The sequence below is a fragment of the Meleagris gallopavo genome, chromosome 2 (genome assembly GCF_000146605.3).
Source record: "Meleagris gallopavo isolate NT-WF06-2002-E0010 breed Aviagen turkey brand Nicholas breeding stock chromosome 2, Turkey_5.1, whole genome shotgun sequence".
Lineage (NCBI taxonomy): Eukaryota > Metazoa > Chordata > Aves > Galliformes > Phasianidae > Meleagris > Meleagris gallopavo.
Genome location: NC_015012.2, coordinates 74,229,111 through 74,248,010, shown reverse-complemented (window position 1 = coordinate 74,248,010; position 18,900 = coordinate 74,229,111). Strand labels below are relative to the sequence as shown.

The following is an 18,900-nucleotide window of genomic DNA, read 5'->3' as shown; positions in this document are numbered from 1 at the left end:
AACTTCAGACAAAGTGATTTTCAGGTGACTTCTGGCCAGGGTGAAGTCAGAGGAGCATTCGTCAGCTGAGGAAGTTCAGTCTAATAGTCATTAGAGTGTGAAATGAAGACAGACATACTTAATGTTAGGTAAGAAGAAATAGACAGTCTTTCTCTAAGATGCATATATGGTCCCCTATGCTCTGGCACAGAGCGAAAGAATTATATTTCATCTCATACAAATGCTGAACAAAATAACTGCACACCAAACTGTAAGGTAGATGGTGCCTAGTTTTCTAGCTCCAGCAGTGACCACGTTACCTGAGCAGACAGGTGCTGCTAAAAGACAAAGGACAGCTCTTGAATGGTCTATTGAACTTGACCTTGATTCCTCCAGAACCCATCTCCCTTTCAGATCACCAACGCCACAAAGTAGAAGCCAAATACCACCCTTCCCTCTCTGGTAGAGACCATCTCAGCATGCTACAGCAAAAAGAAGCAAAAGAGCCATATCAGACACAGTGAACCTCGTGCATCTCACACCGCCCTGAGATGCAGAGCAGCACAAGGTGGTGCCTGACCCCAAGGGCCTGCTTGGAGGATGATTCTACATCTCCGTGCCAAGCAAGTGGAAGTCAAAAGGAATTAAAATGCTTTGTGGGTTATTTTCACTTGCCATTACAGAAAGAAGACAGGAAGAATCACAGTGGGAAAGGGGTTCAAAAATACATTCCCTCTCATGTGAACTCAGGTCTGTTTAATAAGAAAAGCCAGCAAGGCCACGCACAGTAATGCCGAGAAAAAGGAAATGGTACTTCGTGTTCACCAGAGTCATAAATCTTGCCAGTAAGTTTCTAACAGCAAAACAGTGAGTAGGGGAATTTTTATACGCAGATAATTAATTGTGAGCTGCTATCAGGCTTACTGTGCCATGTACACAGCGTGCACAGCTCCGTGGCAAGCCGCCTCCTCAGTTCTTCAAGCACCACCTCAGGTATGGCCGTCTTCGCCAGCAGATGCATGGCCTAAACTCTCAGAAATGTCAAAAAAATAATGTGCAGTGGAGATGGGTATTTCTATTCACAGAAATCTTTTCGCAGGGAACCCATAAAGGTTTTTTCAGCTGAGAAAATTAACTATGCTTATGACATCAGCCCCTCTGCCACATGGAACAGGATGCAGATGAAGGGCTTTGTCCCAGCGTAAACATCCTTGTCTTCTGGTGTGGATACCGCTCACAGACACTGCAGAGCAAGCAGGCTGGTCAGAGAAAAAGCCACCACAGCAGAAAAAGAAATCATGCACAAGGAAAACCATGAGCCAAAAGGAGCTGCAGGGAACTCAGAAGGACTGGAATCACCAGAGCCTTCCTGCCATCTCCGACAGGGATGATGCAGCCCGTCATGCCCCTCTGCCAGCTCTTGTTCCTCGACATCATGTTTTGCTTCGGAGTGCAGCCAGGCACTTCCACTAACAACAGACATGAGGGAAAGCTCCACCACATCTCAGTCAGACCGCACTTCCAGTTAAAGAAAAGCCTCTTCTCGGTTTCTAGATGAGAGGGTAGCCAGGGGCAGAAGTGCCAGCAACTACTTGCCAGAGAGTACACTAGGCACTCCTGACGCTGCCTCAAAATGGAACGAATTTGTATAGAGGAGGTTGGGGAGCCTTCATTCCCTGAAGATCTCCCTCTGGGGCCCATGTTAGAGAAGGACACGGAGCATCTTGCTTCTCTAAGACCGGCTGTGAGAGACTCAGTTGAGTAGGGAGAGCCCAGCCCTTCCACATCACAACCTCCTTCCTGCTCATCTTCTATACTCATTTTCTTCCCCTAGTCCTGTGCAGTTGCACCACAATGCTCAATTGTACTCCTCTGTTGGTCCAAAAGAGTTGGAGACTGATAAGACTATGGGATAGACCAGCTCCACCATCCCTGCACACTCCATCTGTGCAGAGTCAAGCAAGCACTCTCCAGTCCAAGGCTCGGTTCTCTTGCTACTATAAGTTAAACCAGCAGATTGGTCTGTATTTACTGCATTAAACTACAATTATGCTTTTTTAAATCATTCAGCCTAATGGTATGCAGCTGCCACAGAAATCCTATACACATCACTGGGTCTCTTTGAGCTGATTAGTTAGATAAGAAACCATAGCCAAAAGACATGAAAAGATGGGTACAAATTTAAAACTCTCAGATGAGCAAAGAATTTCATTCAAAGAACTGTGTGAAGGAGGTGGAAGGAAGGCTCACAGCACAAGTGAAGGTTTTGTTTACTACTCATATAAACAGATGAAACACTCTCTGTCACTGGGTTTAAGGATCAACGCACAACAAACTCAAAGCTCTGCTGATGGGTATTACAGCTGCTGCACAAATCTGTGTGAATGCCAGTATTTGTGTGCTTTTGTTCTGGATGAGAACTGAGGGACAACATACCAAGAAAGCTAACTTTATGCTGAAACAACCTCCTTGTGATATAAAATAGCTTAAAGACAACAGCCCCTTCAATTGAGCTGCTGCTGCTCAGCGTGTTTCTTTGGATAGCATAGTATTGGGTTTTTTCCTTAATTCAAGGCAGCTCCATGTATTTAAATTTATTTGTAGCATAATGTTTACTATTCTAATCAGAACATTCCATAATCTTGTCTAGATGTTTTATTATTAATTGCTACACCCTACACCCCACCCTAATAATTATCCTCTGGAGAGGTAAACAATTCAACACCAGTTACTTTAGTTAAAGCCATGAATATGCATTATTTATTTATTTAGGTAAACAGTAATTAAGAAAAATCACCCAGACTGTCTTCTCTTGGAAATGAGTACTACTTCCCTAGCCCTGCCATGGGAATTGCAAGTCCCTTAAGCACATATATCACTTTGTTTTCCTCTGCCATGATTCTCATTTGTGGGCTTCGGAATGCATAACAGCAACCAAGGAAACAGCTCCTATGTTATCTAAGCCTGTGTGGTGAGTCCAGAGCATCCAAACTCACTCTCAAGGACAAACAGCAGGTGCCCAGATGCCGACAGAGAAGAAAGCAGAAATATTGTGGGTGCAAAATGAGGACAAGAACACAGATATGGGCTCCATCCTCCCTGTGGTATAAGCACAACTCTCCTTTCTTCACAGCCTTGTGCTGTTAGGATATCCATAACCCAATGCACTGATTTCCAAGTTTTTTTTTGCAGCAACCCCCCACTAACACCAAAAAGCTGACAGTACAAGGGGCTCTCTGTGCTAATGGAGTAAGCATCCAGCAGTGAAACACAATCAGCACTGCAAGAGGCAGGGCAACATGTAACTAATGGAAACGTTTGGATTTATTCATGCTGGAGGAGAGAGATACCCTTGTATGCTGTATATATAACTTATACATTGAGTAATCAGCAGCTGAGCGCTCCATTTGACTCCACTAGTGTGGATTTCTTCCTTAATATTACATGACCTCAAATATTCCAACATCCTGTCCTGCCTAATACTTCCACCAACTTCTACTGAACGCTGTGACAGAATCAGACAGCACTACAGGCAATGAAACCATTCACGGGGAACTCATTGTTTTAAACCAAAAATTAGACATGTCAGGCAGTCCTGACAGGGTTGATCATATAGCCTAAGGATTGCACTGGCAAGCACTGCAAGAAGAATCAGAATGTCTCCCAAAGACAAAAGGATTTTCGCATATCTAAAATTAATAAGTAAATAGATAAAGCTGCGGTCTGGGCTTTGTTTCAGTTTTCAGAGCCAATTTCCGGCCACCGTTCAGAGAAATGCTTTGCATTTCAATTTCTGAGTCACTCATTTTTACAAGTGCACTTGCTGGAATTACTAAGCACGGGATCTGATCAAAATATTCTCTTCTGAATCAAAGATCTTTTCAATTTTATGGGTGCGCATGGATCAATGAACTTAATGTGGTGACTGACATCCTGGCTGCATGTGGGTGCAGTCTTGCTACGATGCGATCGGTCATGGAAGCCCTCTCCCACCTGATGCCCAACGTCCACTCAGGAACAAGGAGGTGTTCTCCATTCTGCACAAACACAGCACACGCTGACATTGGTCTCCTGGATTGTGATCACAAAATGATATACGCTTCCAGAAGCATGTTTAAACATCAGGTGTAAATGAAAATAATTCCTGAAAAGAATCTGTTCTGAAACCGAAAATCGGAGACCGCCGCAGTGTTGTGCCTAAGTTGAGTCATCAGTTCCCTTTATAGCCTAATAATTGACACTGCCTTGATCAGAATGACTGATCCGAATGTTGCTTTGTGTCTGTGTGTGTGTGTTTTTTTGGTGTTATTTTTTCTTTAACATGTAAACAAGCTGCCTGTCAGCTTACAGGAGTATTTATGTTTGCCAGATCATGGGGAAATATCTGTCAAAAACAGATTTCAGTCTCTCCAGTCAACTCGTTACAGTCTGAATCAGGCTGTACTACAAAGAAACCAAAACCAGGTCTTGTTACAGAAAGAATACGCTGCCAACTCTCAGTGGAAGCACTGATTTTATTGCATTTTCTTGGCATTAAATGCTACAAAGGGTTCCCTCCTTCCCCTGTGGGAGTTCTCCCCCCGAAATAGTCTTCTCTTTTCCCCTCTCCCTGCACTTTTCTGAAGTGAAGTGTGTTATGGGAAGAGACTGATATAAGAAGAATCATGGTGCAATGAAGTTTCAGAGCACACTGATTTTCCATCTTTTGACAATAGCACCCAGATAACAGAGCGATTCCCAATGGAGGGATTCCCTTTCTGATACTACCATCAAACGCACACTCTCACATGTTTATCTTCTTTAGGCTACACCTCCCCAAAACAGGCCATTTCTATGATTAATTATTTTCGCATCTTCTAAACAAGCAAAGATCAAGTGAGACCGCAAATGCCTCTAGTGGTATTTTCTAAAGCAAAAGTGACACAAGCAGGGCAGTTCCTTCTACCAGGATACAGATGACACTCGACAGCCACACTGTGGGTCACTGCCAAGTAATCTGCCCTGGAACAGTAACATCATTAGAACAAAGAAATCAAAAAGTGAAACAGGTATGAGACCTAAAAAGAAAGAGGATTCGACTACAATATCAATGTGAAAATAGAAAAGAAAGGACTTGGGCAGGAGCATTAGGCTGACCACACAGATTGGAACTGAAAGCAGAGCTCGGTTAAATGGAACAATAATTTATAGATTATGGGGCAGCATTTGAAAAATTTAACAGTAGATAAATGGTCTACACTGTTGATGTGATGCCCAGATCCTCACTATACTTTGGAGAAAATGGAGGAGGACCCATCTGAACAAAGAGTGCATAGAGCAATACAATGATAGCTATTAAAGCAAGGAGACAGAAAAAATCTAAAATTGTCTTGCAGAAGAAAAGATGGAACAAAATGATAAAAAGGGGAAAGAAAATGATTTACTGGCTGGAGATGACATTACATTTTATTTCCCTAACAGTGGTACACAACTGTACTTGAAACGAAGAATATCTGCAAATACTATACTTTCTCTCCATTGAGTTTGGCAGGATACGGTGAATTTAAATAAAAGTCTTGCATTTTAAATGACCAAAAAAAAAATAAATTGTAAAGCAAGAAATTTACAAGCTCTTATAAAGTAAAAAATGACTTCATAGATATACTTATGAAACAAAACGGTGAGAATACTAAACAAGATGTAATCTCACTTGTGATTTAGAAATGATGCCCATAAACTTATAGTTTTAGCCATATTAAGCACAGAAACCAAGTGTCATCAACTTTGCAAAATATTTGGATAATCTTGTATTTTTATGAACAGTGCTTTCTTCTGTGTCAGTTACTTTGGAGAGAGAAATGGAAACACATTCCCAAAATATGAAGAGACACAGTATTCTGGTCAGATACGACATGACTGCACTTGGCTAGCACTGTTTTTTTATCTTTCTGACCTGGAATAACATCTGCCCTCAACTGTAATTTTATCAACTATTTGAAGTTTTATTACTCCAAGGAACAAGGGTGGCATTGCCAGACGGAAGAATGGAAATTAAAAGCACTTTGCACTCTCAAGCAAACCAGAGAAAAAATCCTGGCTTAGTTAAGGAGTTGCCAATACTAACAAAATGTTCATTGTCTGGCAATGCTTGTGAGTAAGTAGAGTACGAAGCTGCACCAGTGTTCTGACACATGTCAACCGGACAAAGTTCAGAGGGTCGCTTGTATCTGCCATGGTAGCTTTCTGATTCATTTTGTACCATCCCCTGAATGTCAAGATGAAAAAAATAAAGGCATGGCGGACAAGGCAAAACAGAAGTCAGCATTTCAAAAAGAAAGATTACTGAATGAAGAAATACTGTATGCTAAATGTCTGTCTACTTCTCTGCATCAGCTTAATTCAAACATAAAACTTGGACATTTCATTTATTTTCTTCTTCAGTTTCATGCCCTCTGCAAATGGAAGTGTAGTTAGTGTCAGCTCATTCCTGTGATGAAATTCTTTGCTCTGCTCCTAAGAACTTTAGTATAGCCATGGAGAAGAGCCTCTATTTCCAGTTTTCATGGCTTTTGGTGGTTTTTGTTTTATTTTTGACTCATATCACTGAACCTGCCAGTTCTGCCTTGATTACCTTGTTTTATTACTCTCTGCAGCCCTGGCATTTGTTTAAATTTTTGTAAAAAAATAGGGAATTGCATAAAGAATGATTAATACTGCAAATGCTGTGCCAAGCAATATTACATATTTTACTGCTTATATAGTCAGCATGCCAGAACCAACAAAATCAATTATTTTGGTCTGAAAGCATATTTCTCCTTTCCTGTTTGCAATGGTGTAATCTTGACAGAAATAACTGAGAAAAGAAGAATAGCACCGGGTGAGAACAGCTAATAATGTACAATCAAGTTTGGGTCAAGGGCTATGGCTTGGGACACAACTCTCGGAAGAATAACAACGCTTGCGTTCTCAGAATGTGACAAGGATATTGGCACACAACCTATTCAGCCATCATCCCAAATTACTAATTACCTGTGCCATGTTCTCATCATACTGAAAAAGTCTCTGCTTTTTCCTGAAGTTCTGTAAGTGAAAAATGAAATTGAATGCTTTCCCATTTGATCAGAGTGGCTAACGAAAACCCTTTAACAAATACTTGGGCAAAAAGGCTTTTTGTTATTACAGTGTATAGTCATAAAAGCCAATACATGATGGCCAGTGAGTATTTATATGCAGAAATTCATCCAACAAAGCTTCCTACTTGGTAAACAGTGAGAGGAAGTTCTGAATAAATATTTGTTTTCTCTTATTTATTTCTACCCTGGGTGAGGCAAGACAAGAGGATGTTTAGGCACTGATCTGACTTCAGATTTTGATCTTGTGAACAATTTGGTCTGTAATGTTACAAGGCTTTTAATCTCCCATACATCGTGGATTGCGCTATCGTCACTATCATAGTGAAACCAGACATAGCTTACTTCCCATTGCCCAACCCCGACACCAGGAGGGCACACTGAAATGAGAAAGTTAGTCATGTAAAACTGAGTAAAGAATGCTGCACACTGTGTCAGACACTCAGCTTTGTCCATGTGTGAAACAAGACTGCTGGAAACTATTCCTGCCAACATGCTGCCAGGATGGTCAGGTCAAGCAGCATAACCTCAACTGTCAGGATCAGAAGATGTGTGATTTAGCTTGTCCAGGCAAAGGCGGACGACAATCCTTGAGTTTTTCTACGAGTCCTTCTGCTCTAGGCACAATTAGATTTTATTGAACCATAATCCTAGATAAGTATACTGAATCTTTCAGCTGAAGTCAATTACAGTGTGTTAAATGGCAGGCTTCCCAATTTCCAGGAGGAAAATCACTTCTTTGGTAAAAGACTAAATTACTTTGACAATTAGATACTTGTAGCTCAGACATGGGGTTGAAACAGCAACAGACAACCAAGCAGTTGCCATGCTTTCAGGCACCGGTCCTTCAAGCTATGAGGAGAGCAAATTCCCAGGCTTTCCAATTGGTAAAGAAAAAGTACTACAAGCAGAGAGGAGATGGCCAGCAGCAACAGCAGCAGCAGCAAAGTTCAAGCACAGCCACATTTTCTCAGGGCTCAGGATGGAGCTAACCAGTCTCTGAAGGGATGAGACATCACTCTTACCGCAATTGAATATTTTCACACTTAAACATTTAAATTAGATATAGCAGCCAACCCAGAGTGGCAGTGCTTCTCTCCAAATGAGAAGCTGGTTCTTTATTCACCTAAAATGGGAGTACCTTGACCTAAATCAACAAGGCTGTTCACAAGTCTCTCCATGAGAGAGGGAAAACTAGTGCAGTGAAATAAACGGTGGAGAAAAATAAAAAGGAAAGCAATTTGATGAACAGTTGGTGAAGACAAGCCAAATTTCCCAAGAGAAAGATTGATTGCCATTCAAAAGTAAGAAGCAAGTAGAGAAGGGAAGACTTGGAAGAACAGAAAACTGGTGGCAGAAAAACATCTGGGTTAGTACGGATCTCAGAGGAAAGCAGAGGAGGCATTTCTGTGTCCATGGGAGAAAGGCTGGAATACATAATGGATAGAAAGGTTATGCAGATTCCAATGAAGAGGATCTCTCATTAACCCAAGAAACTCACAGAAAATTGAGGGTCAAGTCAAAGGAAGGTTTGCAAAAAAACATGGCCAAAACAAAAAGAAGGTATGAAGAAGGTGGGAGAACAGAAAACAGAAACAGCTGTTGTAGCAGAATCAAAGAGAAAACAAAAGGTGGATCTGGTCAAAATGAAAACCTGTGTGTACTTTCACGATCTTGTCAGCAGTTGGAGAAGAGCAGAACTAAGAAGGGAAGAGAAAGAAAGTACAGAGCTCCACACCGTCTTCCCAGTGAAAAATAATTCCTGTAAATGCTGAGAAAAGTTTAAATATCAACCCACATGAGATAAAAGGACACATCAAAAGGCATGTGACTTGTCATTTCTGATTCCTTACTCAGAATTAGCATCCTTGTGAGATTCATATTGAAATCACTTAAATGAATATCTGCCTATTAGGGACTTGAGTGGAGGAGCAGAAGGCTAACTGTAGTGCTAGGCTATTGAGATACCCTCGTCATGCAGAAGCAACAATGTGCCAATGTACATCTTGCCAGGAGGCCACGAGGTGATGGATGGCTCCCTCATAGTGTCTTTTTCAACAGCTAAGGGTCACTTCAGGTAACCTGCTGAAAAGGCTCAAGCATTCTCCAGTTTCTTTCTTATACACACTCATATTTAAATGTCAAGAGATCTCTGTGTAATTCAGCAGATGACAGAATCTGCATTTCTGATCCAGTTCGGTTTGTGTGGGTCGTGTGTGTCAAGCAGATAAGAATGACTCAAAGCTAGAAGGAGGCAGACCGTGAGGAGAAAGGTGAGAGACAAGGAATATTCCAACTGCTTGCTGCTGCACAGGGACAGCCAAATTCCATGACAAACAGATCGGAAAGATCCAAAATAGAAAAAAAAAATCACTAAAATCTTTCTAGATCTGAAAAGCACTTCTATCTACTCCCAGAATGTAAATAAAGAGAAGCACAGGCAATTTTTCTTTGTGAGGAAGCTCATCGGTCTCACTCGAGTCCCTAGGCTAGCTCTTCCCATTGCAACATTCATGTTTTTAAAAGCACCAGTAGGCTGCATCTTCATGACACACCTCCGGAAGGGAGGACGACGATCTCTGTTTTAAAAATGAGGAAGTCAGTCATGGGGCAGATGAAAAAGGTTGCCTGAGAACACACAGGAAACCTGTGACCAAGGCGGGTAAATGAACCCAGACCATGAGTTCCAGTTGGGTGCCCTGTCCAAGCTGGGTGGCCGACAGACTACTTTTTCTACTGGGGCTCTAAAATTTCAATTTGGTGTGTTTTTTAATGAATGTGTTTGGTTTTTTTTTTCATTTGTCTAGCCACTACGTTTCATTTCACTCACACTTCTGCTTTGTGGAAGCTTTTTATTCTACTTCTTTTCTTAATTTGGCTTTAAAAAGCCCACAATTGAATATTAAACAGAATTTCACCTTTAGTATTTCACCTTTTCCCCTACCAGCATCAGCTTTTCTCTAGCTCTCAGTGTCTCAGTGTTCTTTGTGCATTCTGTGCTCATAATTACGGCCTGATCAAAATATATCAGTGAGTTTCTAAAGTATTTTCATAGTTTCCATGAATTACAGCAAATGCTTACTGCAAACAACAGAGTTGTGAGACAACAGAATAGATTTAGTGGGAAACCAAAGCAAGGAGATGCACAGAAAAGCTATATTCCGAAGTAAATTCTCCAGCACTGTTAGGCATTACAACAAAATGAGCAATCAAATGAAGAAAAGCTACCAGTAAGTCATTGTATGAAAATGTTTTACCAGTTTGACTAATGAATCACTGTGCAAATGTGAGCAGTAACTTACAGTCAGGGTACTGCAGCTAACTAGTCTTTCTGATGGGTGAGAACAATGTCCCTCCATGATCGGTGGTTTAATTGATATTTGAAAAGCTCGTAAGATCTCTTATTGAAAGGCACATTATATACATTTCTAAGACAAAATTCTGTAGTATTATATTATTTGCTACAAGCCAAACCATTATTTCATAAAATAATTCACACTCTATGAAACACAAAAATTCTCAAGATACAGAGAGGAAAAAACTAATTTCCACTTATGTGCAACAACCAACATAGTAAGAAAGAAAAAAATGACTGTAGATTTTTGTCAGAAAATGTTGAAAAACCACAAACTTTCAAAAGAGCCCAGAATGCTATTTTCAGCTTATCTGGATGCAGCCCAAACCTTCCACAACTACCCAAGGTGTATCAGAAGAATGTCACCATTCCACTTTCACCACAGACTGTCATTAACGTTCGCCCACTTTGCAGCCAAGGTTGTCAAGCCCAACAAAATAACTTAAGACTTTTATGCTTAAAGCACTTGAGCAGCTGCAAAAATAACCTTCTAAAAATATTTAATAGTTAGTCCCACTCAGCAGCTGGAAAAACAATTACTGATTGAAAACGTCAGCATTTGATATTACTTAATATTTGGGTTAAAACTATCTGTGAATCATAATTAACATTTCTTTTTAACTATTTAAAAGCACACATTTGTTCTTTGAGGATTCAAAGAGAGACAGTATGTCTCTTTGGCCTTCTGACACCATTAAAGAGACTAACGCGGTTGAATTCAAAGGATGTGAGGCAGAAAGCCACAGTGGTGCAGTGAATCCTTCAGGAACCTGGTAGAATCAAGGCTGCACAGCAGCCTCGGTAGTATGCCCTGGAAACCAAGTCTGAACTGGGCATACAAAGCAAGCAGTGATTACCTCAGGGTCAATTAAATAAATGCTCCTGGTGCCTCTGGGACTCAAAAGCCATAACACACAGTGAATTAAAATACAGTGTTAACAGCAAGAAAACCAGAGGTTCCCCATGAAACATCCTTTGATGCATATGGACAGCAGTACAGCAGGGCCAGGACGTAGAAGACTGCCCTGCCGGGACGCCTTGCAGTGCTGTATATGAGAAGGCCAGAAGCACTTGTGACCCTCAGGGTGCCTCCCGTGCTGTAAAGAAAACCAGCTTGGGTTGTGATTTAAATTCCAGCATCACATAGACCATGTGCAGGCAAGTTACCAAAACCAAACATTTTGTCTTTTTCCAAATGTCTACAGAATTTTCCCAAAGCAACTCCTTGACTGTCTGTCCACATCATGTTTGTGCCACAGCACAGGTATCCCATACTTGACAACAACCACATCTTTTTCAACTTCTATTCTTGTCCAACCATGTTGAATTAAACTAAGCACAGGACTTGCAGAGCAATGGTGAAAAGGCATTATGGGAACCTGGCAGAACTGAGTCAAAGATTTTTGTGACACACAGCCTCACCTAGAGAGCAATCCAGGTGTGTCAGTTGACTACACAGACAGCAATCAACAAACAAGAAACCTAATCGATGAAATCTGTTTCAAGTGCTTTACCATTGGGTTTGAAAAGACTTGGTGATTAGCACACTAAAAACAAAAAACAAAAACAAAAAAAAACTAGTTTTGTACACTAAATGTAAACTGCAGGGAATGTTTTGCAAGGTGCTAAGCAGTGTGAGCAACCTGTACAAAGTCCTTAACTTTAAGTGACTTCAGACCTGAGTCACTAATGCTCCCACCCTTTTTCTCTGAAGTGACGACATCATTATCAGAGGCCATTTCAAGGGAAATGCACTTAAGTCATAAATAGTTCTCATATCAAGATAACCTGCATCATCATCAGCAGATAAATGAATAAGAAAAGAAATCAAAGAGGTGTAAAATTTCAGGTCATAAACATCTGCAAATGGATTATGTTTTCAAAAATAATGGTATAAAATGGCATAATGAGGTTTTCTTTGTGCTATTCTTGAATTTTTCTGGGATGATATTATGATTTTAAGAGTAAACACTCACAATGCTGTACTCAATGCAATTGGCTTTTAACGTGAAATGGGGTATTTTTCGTTAACATACGTAGTTGTCACTGAGACAGACACAGCTGATCAAATCCACTGCCACTCATAGAGTATACTGAGGTTCCCTATCCATACCACAGCATGTTGGAAGAGACAAAACAGTGCTTTTTTCAGCTTACTTAGAGCAGCTATCCATGGAGTACTTTGAATTTAGACAGCTCACAGTTTATGCCCCACAGCTAAAATGCTCAAGTACAAAAATGGAAACAAGGATGAACAGTGAAAAACTGAACTGGCAAACAACAAAAGAGATCAATGCGTATTTTACCAAACTTATTTCTAGACTTGGGTGTGTGTACTATGCTAAGCTGAGTTGAGCTTTAGAGCAAGTCGGGAAAAAGCTTTTAATGGGCTTTTGCTAAATTCTTCAGATATCATACTCTGAAGATGATATTCTCATGTAAACTGCCATTGTCTAGTAAGTGTTGGAATAAAACTACGAAATTATAAGGAACAATCAAAACATCAAAAATCCTCCCGAACTGAAGAAACCTCTTTGTGCTGCTTTTGCAAAAATACTTACTTACAACACAGTTCTGGAAGTGATTTCCAAGCAAGCCAACAGCTGCTTTAGACAGTTTACTGGATGGTGTGGCTCAGCTCTTTCATACAAGAAGCACCTACAGTTATATCTGGAAAAGGAAATAAAACCAAAATTCTTTGTGAGCAAATACGCAAATAAAGTCATCTTTTTCTCTAAAATCATAATCGGGTTAAAAACAGCTTTAGTAAGACTATACAAAGTTCCCATGCCAAGCTTCAATTGTGTCGCCCATTTACAGGAACAAGTGCCAAAGCACAGTCAAAGCTGACCTAGAGGGCTGGAGCTGAGAGCAACTGTGCTTGAGAACAAAAACATACTGAACATATCAAAGCAGCCAACAACCTGGCTCAGCTGCTTTTCTCATCTAGCTCTACTTGAAGCATTCTCAGGAAACACAAAATGAAATATTGGCATTAGTGACAAAAATCTAGGTGATTTCAGCAAGGCCAAGAACTCCAGGCACCAACTTCTTTTTCTCTCTTGAGTGGGTGTTCACTTTTAAGTTTTAGACAAGTTAGCAATTCAATGACTGAACGAATTAATGTTCAACTTAACAGTCATTGTTAGGTTGGGAGGTTATTACTACTTGTTCTGTTGAAGTGACAGATTAAAATAGGTTTGTATCTGAAAACTTGTTTTCTACAGTACGTACTTCCCAGCTTTTCATACCAAATCATTTTCTTCCATCATGTCAACTCCTACTGTATGAACCACAATGGCTCAGATAGGCAAGGAGAAACATCATGGAGACAGGCAAGGAAGAGACAGAGCTCAGCCCTCAATGTTTCTCTTTGGCCTGCCATCTTTTTTTTTCATTTTATGTCACTTATATGAGACTTCTCAGCAAAATTTTAGGCTCACATATGCAGGACATGTTCCACTTTTAAAGCAAACAGAGGCACAACTCAAAGGTAAAGAGAGGCCCAACTTCACCTAGCTATCTAGTGAATAGAGAAACCCATATGCTTTCAGGCACTATTTCCATGCACAGGATGAAAAGCTGTGATTTCCAAACCCCAGACTGGAAGCCAGGTTCTTATTATTGGAAAAACCAAGCACTACATTTCAAGGTTGAGTTGACTGGTATGGAGGAAGAAAAAAATAGCACCACATGTCTAATTTTTGCAGACTCAGATCCATTTTGTACTGGTAACTGAGCTTTCATCCTTCCCTCCTTCATTTATTTTTTTTTTCTTTTAGGGTAGATAGCAAGCTGCTGACAACTCACACTGTACTAAGAGCTGTTCACACCGCATGAAGTGTTTACCACTCACAACTGATGCTAAAAATTAATTTACAGCACCACTACAGAAAGCTTTGACAAATTGTCATGTGTTGACACAGTCATAAGTTGTTGGTTAAAAAAAGTAACACTTCCCTCTTCTGCCACCTCATGTTTGAGATCAGAGATGGGCACATTATGCAAAGTTTGAGGGTTTGTAAGCTTCACAAATGTTTGGGCTTCACAAAACAAGTTAGGCTGTGAAACTTTTTTCTCTTACAGTTAGGCGTGTGTTTATTGCTAAAAAGACTATAGTAAGAAAAAAAAAAATCCTTTCTCATCTACCAAGATCTGTGTGTTGTGCAAAGCCAGGAGAAAAGGCTGTAAAATAAATAACCTTGCATGACAGTTTTTCTTCCCATGTGAATGATAAGATCAGACCCGTGACAAATACCCAACTACTCAGAGCTGCAGACACCACCCACCTACTGTAGAAAGGAAAAAAATATAGCTGCAAGTAAGAGTTTTAATTGTTCTCAGCTGTCACACAATGTTATCTTAAGTGAATGCATTTATTTCTCAATTTTTCTGTATTGCTTTATATGAAGAAAAAAAAAAAGCAGCAGTGCTCATCAGACAAGGTCCAAATTGATTTCCGAGTGCTCAAGATAGTAACCGTTAGTCAGCACTTGTGCCCATGGCATCTCTTAAATTTTAACTCCCCATTTTCTTGGCCGGGGCAAGATAAATAACCTGCCTATTTACACACCACCATCAGTAATGAACACAAAGGAAGTTTTGGCTGAGAGGAGCCAAGCTAAGTTAAAACGCTTGCCTAAATCATGGCTCCAAAACAGAGCTAAGGGTGAGGAAACCAGAACATCAGGAAATAAACAACATATTTCACCACTTGGTGAAAGGATTTTGACGTATTCAAGGTATTTTGACTAATTTATCTTCATCTTTTCTCCTAAAGTTTATCTTTAAGTTGCTCGGCACTTCTGCAGACATCCATGTGAATGAGAGAATTCCATTCAGCAGTTAAGGCAAACCACTGGACTCCATGTTGGCAGGGAACAGGACATGAACACTGCTAATGAAGGAGAGAAGAAAGGGAGATAAGCTGGGCCTTAGGTCAAGCAAAAGTTGAAGAACTGAAAAGCCATTTCACTTTTTGCACTAGCAATGCAGACTACCAACATTCTCTTGTTAAACTCCACCACCTTCCACTTGAATGCAAAGAAGATTCATTTAGGAAATTAACTTTGCCGTACAAAAAATTCATTTTCCTATTTTTTCCCAACATTCATATAATGAAGAGATGCTTTGAGTCTTTCTTGACCTCTGAAGAGAGGCAACTCTGCATCTTGGCAGAAGTGATTCAGCCACCCTAGACTGTGCCTGCGTTGGTGCAAGCAGAATCCTCTCATTTTTCTACAAAACCTAGTTTGTAAGCTCAACCAAAGGAAGCTGCTGCAAAATACTGAAGGGAATGAAATTTCACTGGCTCTCCAGTCGCTCACAACTCACACACTTTTTCTGAACTTTTTCCTGTTAAAATGCAGAACTCTCACAATGCATTACTCAGTTGGCTCTCTTTGCACTGAAACAAATGCTGCATGAGCTTTTGAGAGCTTGATTTCATGGCAGCAGTGGACTAACACAGGGGTTTTTGCACTACACATATAGAGAATTGGTAGCTCCACATGGATCAACTTGTGTTATCAGGAAAGAAGCACATGTCCCTGCGCAAAATTGATCAGTGACACTCTGAAAAATGACACAGATTACTCTCTGGTACATCTAATAGAAACAGAGACGTTGATGTCATTTACAGTCAGGATGGACATTATCTTGTGCTGCTGGCTGGAATGATATCATCCACGTTAATTAGCCTAGAATGCTCTACATTTAGAAAGCAATCAAGAGGAAACTTCTATTCCCCATGGATAAAATCTTGCCAAGTCCCACTCACGAGCTCAAGCTTGCACTGACCAGCTCAGATCTAGTGCAGGAAAGCCAAGAGGGGTTCAGCAATTGGGCAGTGTAGAACAAGGCAGCCCTGTTGGGTCCTACATTCCACCTTCAGGTTTTGTCACAGAGAAAATGACAAAGCTGTGGCTACTCTTACAACTCACTGCTGTTAGCAAGGTGTTAGATGAAAGCCCACACCAGGATTTCAAAAGTAGAAGGGAACATATGAGTCCATCTTGCTTTCTTGATGATGCATGCATGTACCCAAAGTGCAAGAAATGCACTGAGAAATGTATTCTGTTGCCACCACATGCATGCAATGCAGTATGTGGAACAACTTCTCTTGCTGGAAAGAAAAAAAGGAGAGGTGCAGCTTTCTAATTTCCTGGACACCCATGCACAAGTCAGTGAGGACACTGCTGGGGTTTAAGACAGCCTCTCCTTTCAGGGCAAGCAACATCAATGACTAACTACAAGGTGGGTAATTTTCCTGTCTCTGCTCTACGCCCGTCTACACCTCTCTGCAAAGGTCATCGCATCGTATCTCTTACACTCAGTTCTGCCACTCACCATCAAACAGAGAAGAAGCTCATTTGGGCAGCCTCCTGCAAGCATTTGGGCAAGCAGGAAAATCCCTGCTGTTTTCTACTCTGTGGGGGCTTCAAAAATAGCTTCAGTCCTTAGGAAGGGACTGAGATGCTCAAATTACCTTGAACTGAAAGGATCTCAAGCTACACGAGCTTTGGTCAGCACTGCCTAAAGACAGCATTCCCTTTTGGGCTCTCCCTCCTCAGTGCAGGAGAGGAAACAGTAGGAAGCAATAGCTCTGTCAGCATGAAATGGTGGGAAAAAGGGAGCATACCTTCACTTGTGTCTCTTTGGAGTACACCTTGGGCTTCTAGACTTTTCAAGCAGAAGAAACCCAGTGCCACTGTTAAGAGTTTAATCACATGAAAGCCAGCATCATTTGCCACTCTGAGGGCAACACCAAAAAGGCAAGCACCCTTTGGAAGGTAGGTTGGGAACTGTGTTCCCTGCATACAAACGTACTGAGACACATGCACACGGGCATTTGCTCCTCTCCTCGCCTTTTTCTAACTGCATATATTACTATATTTTTTCACAACTTTCTTTGGATTACATCTGTTGTGGGCTGTGTAACAATCAGTGCCAGCATTATCTATAGCATTAGCAAAGAAGAAAAACATGTAATTCATTGAAAAAAAGGACTCTCTTCTTTCCCTTTCTTCTCATTGCCATTTTTGGCTATGCTAAATAAATCCATCTGGTTTCTTGCTTGACTTGTATCCACTGTGATGAAACCCTTACCAAAGCTAGAATTTTGTTTCTAACATGTATATTTCCATGGCTGCTCCCAAGTCATGTCTTTACTTCTGGCTTAGACAATGTCATCCAAGTTTTATTGTAGTGCAATGCTTACAAACAAACAAACAAACATAAAAATCAGTTAAATGGCAACACACAGATGAGGAGCTCTGGAGGTTTATCTGTCACAGGAGCAAAAATCAGTATTTCTACAGCTTGTGCAGAAATGACAATAGGATTCTCTGGATGTTTCTCAGACACCTTGTGCCAGAAAAAGTAACTAGATAATAAAGAAAACCTAGAGATATGAAGTTTCATTAGACCATTGGCAAAAATGCTTAAATCAGACCATTTTGATTAGTACAAACTGAAATCCTCCTAACTACATCACATGGCATCACCTTACATGTGCAACCTGGTTACAAGTCAAGAGAAAGAAGCAATTTAAGAGACCAGGGATGGATCTCATCTGCCAAAACATAGCTCTGGAAGATTTCCTCAACCTTTTAATCCATGGTGATTTCTATTGGAGAAATCATTGCAAGAAAGGTACCAAAGAAGTTACCATGACTCATCTCTTATCTCTGCTGATAAAGACATCTACATGAAAAGAAGAACACATGCCCTACTCCTTCTTAGACATTTTTCCTTATGATGTGCCCAGTAGGCAAAGTGGTGGGGCACTGTAGGGAACATGTGACCAATTGTTTGGCATTTTCTCCCAAATTACAAAAGAATTCCAAGGTCTGGCGTTGCTGGGTTGCAGCAAGGACCTGTTCAAAGCACTGTCTGACCAGCAGTGTGGCCACTCACATTGGCCATACAAATGTTGAAGAGACGTTTATGCAAAAGGCTCGCTCAATCCTAAACTGAAACTGATCCAGTTACGGTCTTCCCAGTGACTTCCCTCACCATCAGAAATGCTTTGGTTTGGATTTTAGTCAAGTCTGGTTTACAGTGCTCAATTCAGCTGTCAAAAAAAACCCTACTGGAATGACTTACTCATTACACAGCCTTGCAAAAATTATTAGCTATGTTACAAGGCATTTCCCTTTGGGGACTAGAAGGGGTGAAGAAAGGGGATGGAGAGTGACAATTTGTGGTTTCTAATGCAGTAACAAAAAAAATAAATAAGTAAGAGGAATACAGGATATAACATGTTTACATTTGTCAAAACAAGTTTCCTGGAGACAGCAAGGGTTCATGCTGCTGAGCTGTCACTTCTGCTAGAAATTGCTGCCTCATGCTATCGGGAGGTCAGTTACTGACCTACTTTCTGGTAGAACTGAATTAATTTGCTACTTCTGTACACAAACCTATCTTTTTTTTTTTTCTTCTTCTTCTTCTTTTTTT

General features: G+C 40.6%; 1 protein-coding gene across 4 annotated transcripts in view; it reads right to left on the bottom strand.

Annotated features, from left to right (window-relative positions):
* BACH2 (BTB domain and CNC homolog 2) overlaps positions 1 to 18,900 on the bottom strand; it is a 183,171-nt gene that overhangs the window by 89,158 nt on the left and 75,113 nt on the right. For 2 of the 4 annotated variants that reach the window (XM_010707621.3, XM_010707622.2), the window contains one exon: positions 13,005 to 13,113. The exons of 1 other annotated variant lie outside the window; for it this stretch is intronic. The gene's annotated coding sequence lies outside the window, so the exon portion shown is untranslated. The remainder of the gene's footprint in view (positions 1 to 13,004; positions 13,114 to 18,900) is intronic. One more of the 4 variants, XM_010707623.3, reaches the window with a different exon arrangement.